Consider the following 7,318-nt stretch of genomic DNA (forward strand, 5'->3'; position numbering starts at 1 on the left):
AGAAGAAAAAAAATGGAGAAGAATCTTCAATATAATGTTTGAAATTAGTAGGCTATTCATGGATCACTGTGTAAAGTTGTTGAAAGCCCTCAGGGTGTTGAAAGAAACTTTTTAAATTATATTTACCTTTATGTTTGCACACTGTATTTAACCCAAGCATCTCATGCTAGACTCTCAGCATTAGCAGATTCTAGGCCACTGAAAACTTATTGTTCCCCATTTTTTGACAGTGATGTGGCACACAATAGAGGCATCTGCGCAAAGACTGAGCAGAATTAGCATATTAGTTACATGAAATAACAAAGTGGCGCATTTCTAATAGTGGTTCTGCATGTGGAAACCTGTAATTTTTGCTTTATCTAACTGTGTGTGTGTGTGTGTGTGTGTGTGTGTGTGTGTGTGTGTGTTATCAGACAGTCTGCAGTATGGTAAGTGAGAGCTAGCCAACACTCTCTTGAACTATCAGAATCAGAAAAGCTCATTTTCTCAGTTTTAGTAGAACACCCATGAAACAGCTATCAGATAGAAGCACCATAGCTGATTTAAGATAAGGTTTTGCATGAAGAATCATGAGGAGTCCTTCTGTAATGGGAGAAAATCCGACTAACTTTCTGCAAAATGTACAGATAAGCAACAGTATGGCATTAGCATACTGTAGCAGAAGGGTCTGTTACAGTAGCTAGGAGTACAGTGACCAGAAGGCCAATACTGTGCACTGTAAACTACCATGTAACTAGGAGTCAATGATACTTTTCATACATCAAGTTTCACATGCTGTATCATACGTGAGTCCATAAGATATACTGCAGATGCATCATATCGGAAACCATTGTCATAATAGCAGGCTGACGGGGGTCTGGTTCCAACTGTCTGACACTAATGCCATATTGGTGCTATTCTACATTTTTCTAACTGTCAAAAAATACCATGAAAAGGGTCACAAATATCTAGTTTGCTTTTTAAAATAGACTAGGTAATTTCCTCAAACTGCTGGTCACTGTGGTGTCTTGCAAACGTTACTCAAACAGTAGAAAATTGTGCATTTGTTTGGGACTATTTTCAGCTGCGGATTAATACACATTTGGTGTTCTACTGAGTATTCCAGCAGCAGGATGGTGTGTTGGGATTGACTTTTTCGGCTTTGGTACATGTAATTGGATCATTTATGTTGGTTTTAGTCTTTTCATGGTATTTGTTGACAAAAAGAAAAAAATACAGAATATCACCAGCACTCAATTCATAACTATACAAACATATTATCCTCATTTTTGTTGATGAGGGTTAAGTATTTACTATCATACACTTAAACTGTACTGCATTCACCTCATACATATAACTAGGGTGCATTCTCAGTGCAATGTGTGCAAACCAAGTGTGTATTCAGTGTAAAAAAGGACTTCCTCCTCTCTCTGTAACGTTAACTTCCTATTTGGCGAGATAGCTGCAATAGGAGGAAAGCAGCGCCCGGCTACTACCTCTCTCTGGTGTGCACACAAACAGATATATTTTCAGCAGAATTATTTCTTCTTCCAACTGCAGTAAATCACTGTTAAGTGGATAGCTTAGCTGTGGAGTCGAGTATATGCTTTGTGTCAATGTGCTTTTATTTAATTCATATCCTGGTGAATTGCTGGTCAGTGAGTGTACATACACAAACACACACACATGCATACAGATACATATACACACACAGCCACGGCAGTGTCAGAACCCATTAGTTGTGACACTTGTGGCTGCATGTCACAGTGACAAGTGCCGCTGGCTGCTTTGCTGGCTTTTTCATTTAAACATGGAGTGTGTGTGTAGGATAAGGTGAATGTAAAATGCATGTCATGCTTTCCGCAACACTTAACTTCCCTGTCGCAACCATCGTCAGTTTATCAAAAGTATGTGGACATCCAAAAATTACAATGCCAATCTAAAACCATGGGCATTCATATGCTGCTGTAATAGCCTCCACTATTCAGGGGAGGCTTTCACCCAGGATTTTGGAAACTGATTTCAGGGATTTTCTCACATTCAGCTACAAGAGCACTAATGAGATCGGCCACTGATGTTGGGTGATAAGGCCTGGCTCACAGGTGTACCAGTTCATCTCAAAAGGTGTTGGCTGAAGTTGAGGTCAGGGCTCGGTGTAAGCCAGTCAAGTTCATCCACACCGCTTTGATTATGGACCTGGCTTTGTGCATGTTGAAACAAAAATGGGCCTTCCCCTAACTCATGCCACGAGGCTGGGCGGACACTTGTCTAAAATATCATTCTATGTTGTAGCATTAAGATTTCCCTTAATCGGCCATAAGGGGCTACAACCAAAACATGAAAACCATCTCCAGATCAACTGGCCTATAAGCCCTGTCTGGTAAACTAAAATGAAAGTCCTGTAAGGCAGAGCACAACAGCATTTACAAACTAAATTAGATATTTATAAGGATAAGTTGAGGGCTATCAACAATTAGCAAAAACATGCAAGCTTTACTTCTCAGAACTCATGAAACATAACAGGAACAATACAGTTTTCTATATACTCTAATTTCTCATCCTCTGTCCTGCAGAATTATTATGTGAAATCAGAAATAAATTGTTATATGTAGCTCAGTTCTGTATCAGTTTACATCCTACATGAGTAGGAAGAATATCCTTACAGAAGTGAAAATATGGGCTGAATTACAGAGGCTGCCTCTGCCTCCTCTTGCAAATACAGTATTACTACAAATAGATCTGCACCAATCGGACTGTTCTCTCCCAGTTCAGCTTACGATCATGTCCTGATCCAATATCAGCACTCTCTTTTTCCCGAATTTAAAATCTGTGAACCTCACTGGGTGGAACTCATTGGGATCATTTTTATGTAAGTTAAAACAAGGCCAGGGATTACAGTGGTGCTTTCTCCCTCTTTCTCCTGCTGATGCCTCATTTTTGAACACTCATAAAACAAAGATATAAAACCCCATCCCATGATTTTTCTAATCTGAACAAAAACAAAACAGAGGGGCTGGTTTTAGGTGTGACAGCTCAGACTATACATATGTGAACTCTCTGATTACAGATCCAGGTTTGAATGATGAATGTCATATCACCAGTAAAAGTCATCAAACTGACTGACCTCTTTAACTAAAAGCTATAAAACTCAAAGTTGGTCCCAGAATACCACATATGTACATACAAACATGTACACTGTTCTGATCTTTCCAGGCGCAGTGTGGAACCATGAGGGCTTTAATCATGAAGAGGGAACGTTAGGGTCGACTGCTGACTCAGAGATGGCTGGCCGGACACCCTGAAGCTGAATTCATTTTAACTTTGGAGAAAATCTGAACTGCAGCTCAACCTGAAAGTTCACTGCCTGCAGCACACAGGCTCAAACACACACACACATGGTATAAACATAGACAAATCAACACATCACCTTTATCGGCTTCACACACACAGGCACACCAATGTCTTTTTTTAGTTCATATTGTATTTTAGGCTTTTCTTTGAATCTCCAGTTTTACAGAATGAGGGCTCTGTGACTGAGAGTGTGCCATTGAGCCCTTTTGATCCACCAACAATAGCTTATTCAGACAGTTCAGCTGCCACTGTTTGCTTTTACCCTCAGAGCAATTTGTCTAATTAAGCTTGAGAAAGTATTCCCTTCAGACTTGCTGACACAAAACTCCCCACTTCATCTACTTCATCATCTGTGGGACACAGATGCTGGAATAAAAACAGTCACAAAGGCAGCATGTGAAAATGTTAAAATGTGTACAAATATACGCCTTTGCGTGTGCACGTGCAAGATGTGAATGGGGTTTGGGATTGAGTAAAAGAAGATGAGATGAAGGTATTGCAATTAAGGAGAGGAAAACGAGAGGCAGGGAGCAGCCTTTCAAGGCCATGGATCAATTCCAGGGCTCTCACACGCCAACACACACACACACACACATACACACATATGTTGTCCTATGTCACTTTTGGGGACATTACATAGACTTACATTAATTTCCTGGAGACTTATCCTAACCCCAACCATAACTACAACTTGCCTACCCCTGACCCTTACCCTAACTTTAAGCACTGACCCAAAAATCAGCTTTTTCCCAATTGGGGACACGGCTTTCGTCACCAGATGGACAAGCCATCCCCAATTAACTGGTCTTTAGTCTGAAATTTGTCCCCAAAAGTAGCCTATAACACACACACACACACACACAAGGTCAAGAGAGGAGGAGTCTTACCTTGAGATTTTAGAGGCATTCAATCTCCTCCTGCAACATAAACAGCACTGACACACACAGCACAGCCATGGATCATGGTGCTAACATGCCTGGAAACACAAAGACAGAAAAGTTACAGAATTAAAATGTCTCATTGGCACAGCCTTGACATATTTTATACAACTGTTAGTCTAAGATGAATGTTATCTACTTTCAGACCGACCTCAGTTGCTTGATGTTATACTGTATATAACATGATATATAATATGAAATTAATGTTGTGAACTTGTATGTAGCAAGAAACCTGAGTGATGAAAAGTGTCACGCAACATCTTATCAATCAGAGTTTCTAATCCTGTCAATATATTTCCACACCCACATGTATTGGAAACCAGCTCCTTCAAGAACCAGTTCACATGAGGACAACTGGCAGAAACTTCCACCAAATTATTTGATAAGCAGTGTCACATGGGCCCCACAGTGATCTGTAGAGTAATTGATTAATGTCTTGCATGGGCTGTAATGGTGTGGCCTGCTGCTCACAGCAGAACCAAGAGAGGACGGTTGGTGCTGGTGGTGGTGGTGGTGAGGGGGGGGGGGGGGGGGGGGAATTGAGTAGCCCAGGCAGTCCTGTACAGTTCACAGCAGGCTACATGGATAATGAGCCACAGTTGCTCCACAGATGCATCAGCCGCCCACTTAGACGGTGCCACTGCCTAGAATAAGCCTATTTCACTCTGCAGCTGTGAATTACCCATATTAGTCCACACAGCTGTAACAGACAATATGATCCAAACACTGTGAGGCTTAGAAATCATCACAGAAATATGCTTTTTTTTTAAAAAGTATTAGCACCATATGATGCGCTATACTGTATCATCATGACAGCTTTATTTGTTATGGTTGCTCTAAAAGGAGAGGAACAATTCTGCCGATGCTTCACTATTCTATTAACACTAATAATCTAATCCAAAATATTAAAAGCTCTTATAGCTCCCGCCGCCCCTTTGTCCTCCTCACATCTTGTCTACAGCTCTGCGCTGCTTTGACTGTAATACATCCATGGACAAAACAGCTGATACTGAAAGCGAAACGACAAAAAAAAGAAGAAGGCAGACCCACACTCACCTTTTATCGCATCTTCATCTCCAGGCCACAGGGCAGCTTTGAATCCAGGCTTTGAATCTGCGTAATGTGATGTTTCCCTGCGTGGAGCGGTTTTATCTGCAGCCCGGAGCCTGCGGAGGATGCCGAGGGCTGGCCGGCCTGCGCACCCAGCGAGGACAGCGATCAAGCCTGATCCCCGGCACGGGTTTACGCCGCAACCGCACGAGATCTGGGCGTGTGTTGTTTTGGTGAATGGGAGATGGTCAGCGCCACACCCCCTTCCTCAACATCTAAATTATATTTACACTCGCAGAGGCGTCCCATCGTCTGCACACTGGCGATTCATATTTTATTGTGTTGCAGCAGAAGAGTGTGAACTGCGTCATGGCGTTGCAGTAATGCCGAAAAGACGCGGATTTCCCTCCACAAACAGCATTAACAAACCCGGGTCTCCTTAATATAGGCTACAGCTGAGCAACCACACAAACGATCCGCAGGCGAAAACACAATAGGGAAAATATAAGATTAATTTCATCGCATCCTTTTTAGATAACGAGTCTTTTCGGATCAAACTATAAAGTAAAAACAGCAGACAACACAACCTACCCCGTATCAGATCCGCCAAGTGCTCAGTATTTCCACTGTCACCAGTGGATCCATCCGAATTTGGGCTCGTTTAATCTCATTATATTTGCTTGGACAGGCTGCCACCTACCGGGCTGAGGTGATTACGTCAGGGGAAACGGTCCACGTGAGACTTGTGTCCCCACTGAGTGCACAGAGATGTGTCTGCTCAGCCTCCACCTCTTTATCATCTATTAACACCTGTAAACACGATTCACAGATTAGACGCTGTGAATGACCTCAAGATATCTGAAGTGATTCTCAGCAGCAGCATGAAAGCAGAGCTCTATTCTTTATTGGGAATAACCAGTGGTGGAAAGTAACTAAGTAGCCTACATTTACTCAAGTACTGTACTTAAGTACAGTTTTGAGGTACCTAACTTTACTTGAGTATTTCCATTTTATGCTACTTTATACTTCCTCTCGACTACATTTCAGAGGGAAATATTGTACTTTCTACTCCACTACATTTATCTGACAGCTTTAGTTACCTCTCAGGTGAAGATTTGACACAATGGATAATATAACAAGCTTTTAAAATACAACACATTGTTAACGATGAAACCAGTGGTTTCCAACCTTTTTGGCCTTTTTTGTCTTATGAAAACAGTGTATAGTCAGGGTCACATTTCAGATGTCTTTGAGTTGTTAACAGCTCCACCACATAGTGATTTTTCAATAAATGTTCAAATGATCCAATATTTCACCAAAATCAAAGATTAGATGAAAAGACCAAACACAGATTTGTGTATCAGAACTTTGTTTTTTCTTCTTTGGTTCCATTAATCATCTCGCAACTTACGATTTATCTGGTGACCCTTTGGAGGGGCCCAACCCCTAGGTTGGGAACCACTAGACTAAACTAGCTAACTGTATATAAAGAAGTTCAAACTAGCTCCACCTCCAGCAGCTACAACAGTAACATGCTGCTCTGACACTGATGCTTCAGTATTAATAATCTAATGATGTCATACATAATAATATATCAGTCAGAGAGACAAATAAATTCTTTTACTGCAATACTTTAATACATTTTGCTGCTGATACTTATGTACTTTTACTTAAGTAGGATTTTTAATGCAGGACTTTTACTTGTAATGGAGTATTTTTACACTGTTGTATTGGTACTTTTACTTAAGTAAAGGATCTGAATACTTCTTCCATCACTGGGAATAATCCTCAATGACAATAATACAATATAAGCACAATTAGACAAACATTTAACAAAAAACAAAAATAACAACATGATAATTAGATGATACCACATGTGACAAAAAACAAACAAAAATAAGAAATCAGGAGAAAAAAAATCAGGAGATCATACTCCAAGCAGAGCATGAAAATAGATCATTCATTCATAGATTATAGAAATGTATTAATGTCACTGGTGA

At 40.7% G+C, this 7,318-nt stretch overlaps 1 protein-coding gene across 4 annotated transcripts in view; it reads right to left on the minus strand.

The window, feature by feature from the left end:
• The window catches only part of tex2 (testis expressed 2), a 35,297-nt gene extending 29,253 nt beyond the window's left edge, over nucleotides 1-6,044 (minus strand). The window contains exons 1-3 of one of the 4 annotated variants that reach the window (XM_042391909.1): nucleotides 5,910-6,044; nucleotides 5,325-5,462; nucleotides 4,218-4,306 (exon numbers count right to left, since the gene is read on the minus strand). The gene's annotated coding sequence lies outside the window, so the exon portion shown is untranslated. The other 3 variants (XM_042391908.1, XM_042391910.1, XM_042391911.1) reach the window with 3 other exon arrangements.
• Nucleotides 6,045-7,318: the final 1,274 nt, after the last annotated feature.

This window comes from Thunnus maccoyii, chromosome 18 (assembly GCF_910596095.1).
Source record: "Thunnus maccoyii chromosome 18, fThuMac1.1, whole genome shotgun sequence".
In the NCBI taxonomy this organism is placed as follows: domain Eukaryota; kingdom Metazoa; phylum Chordata; class Actinopteri; order Scombriformes; family Scombridae; genus Thunnus; species Thunnus maccoyii.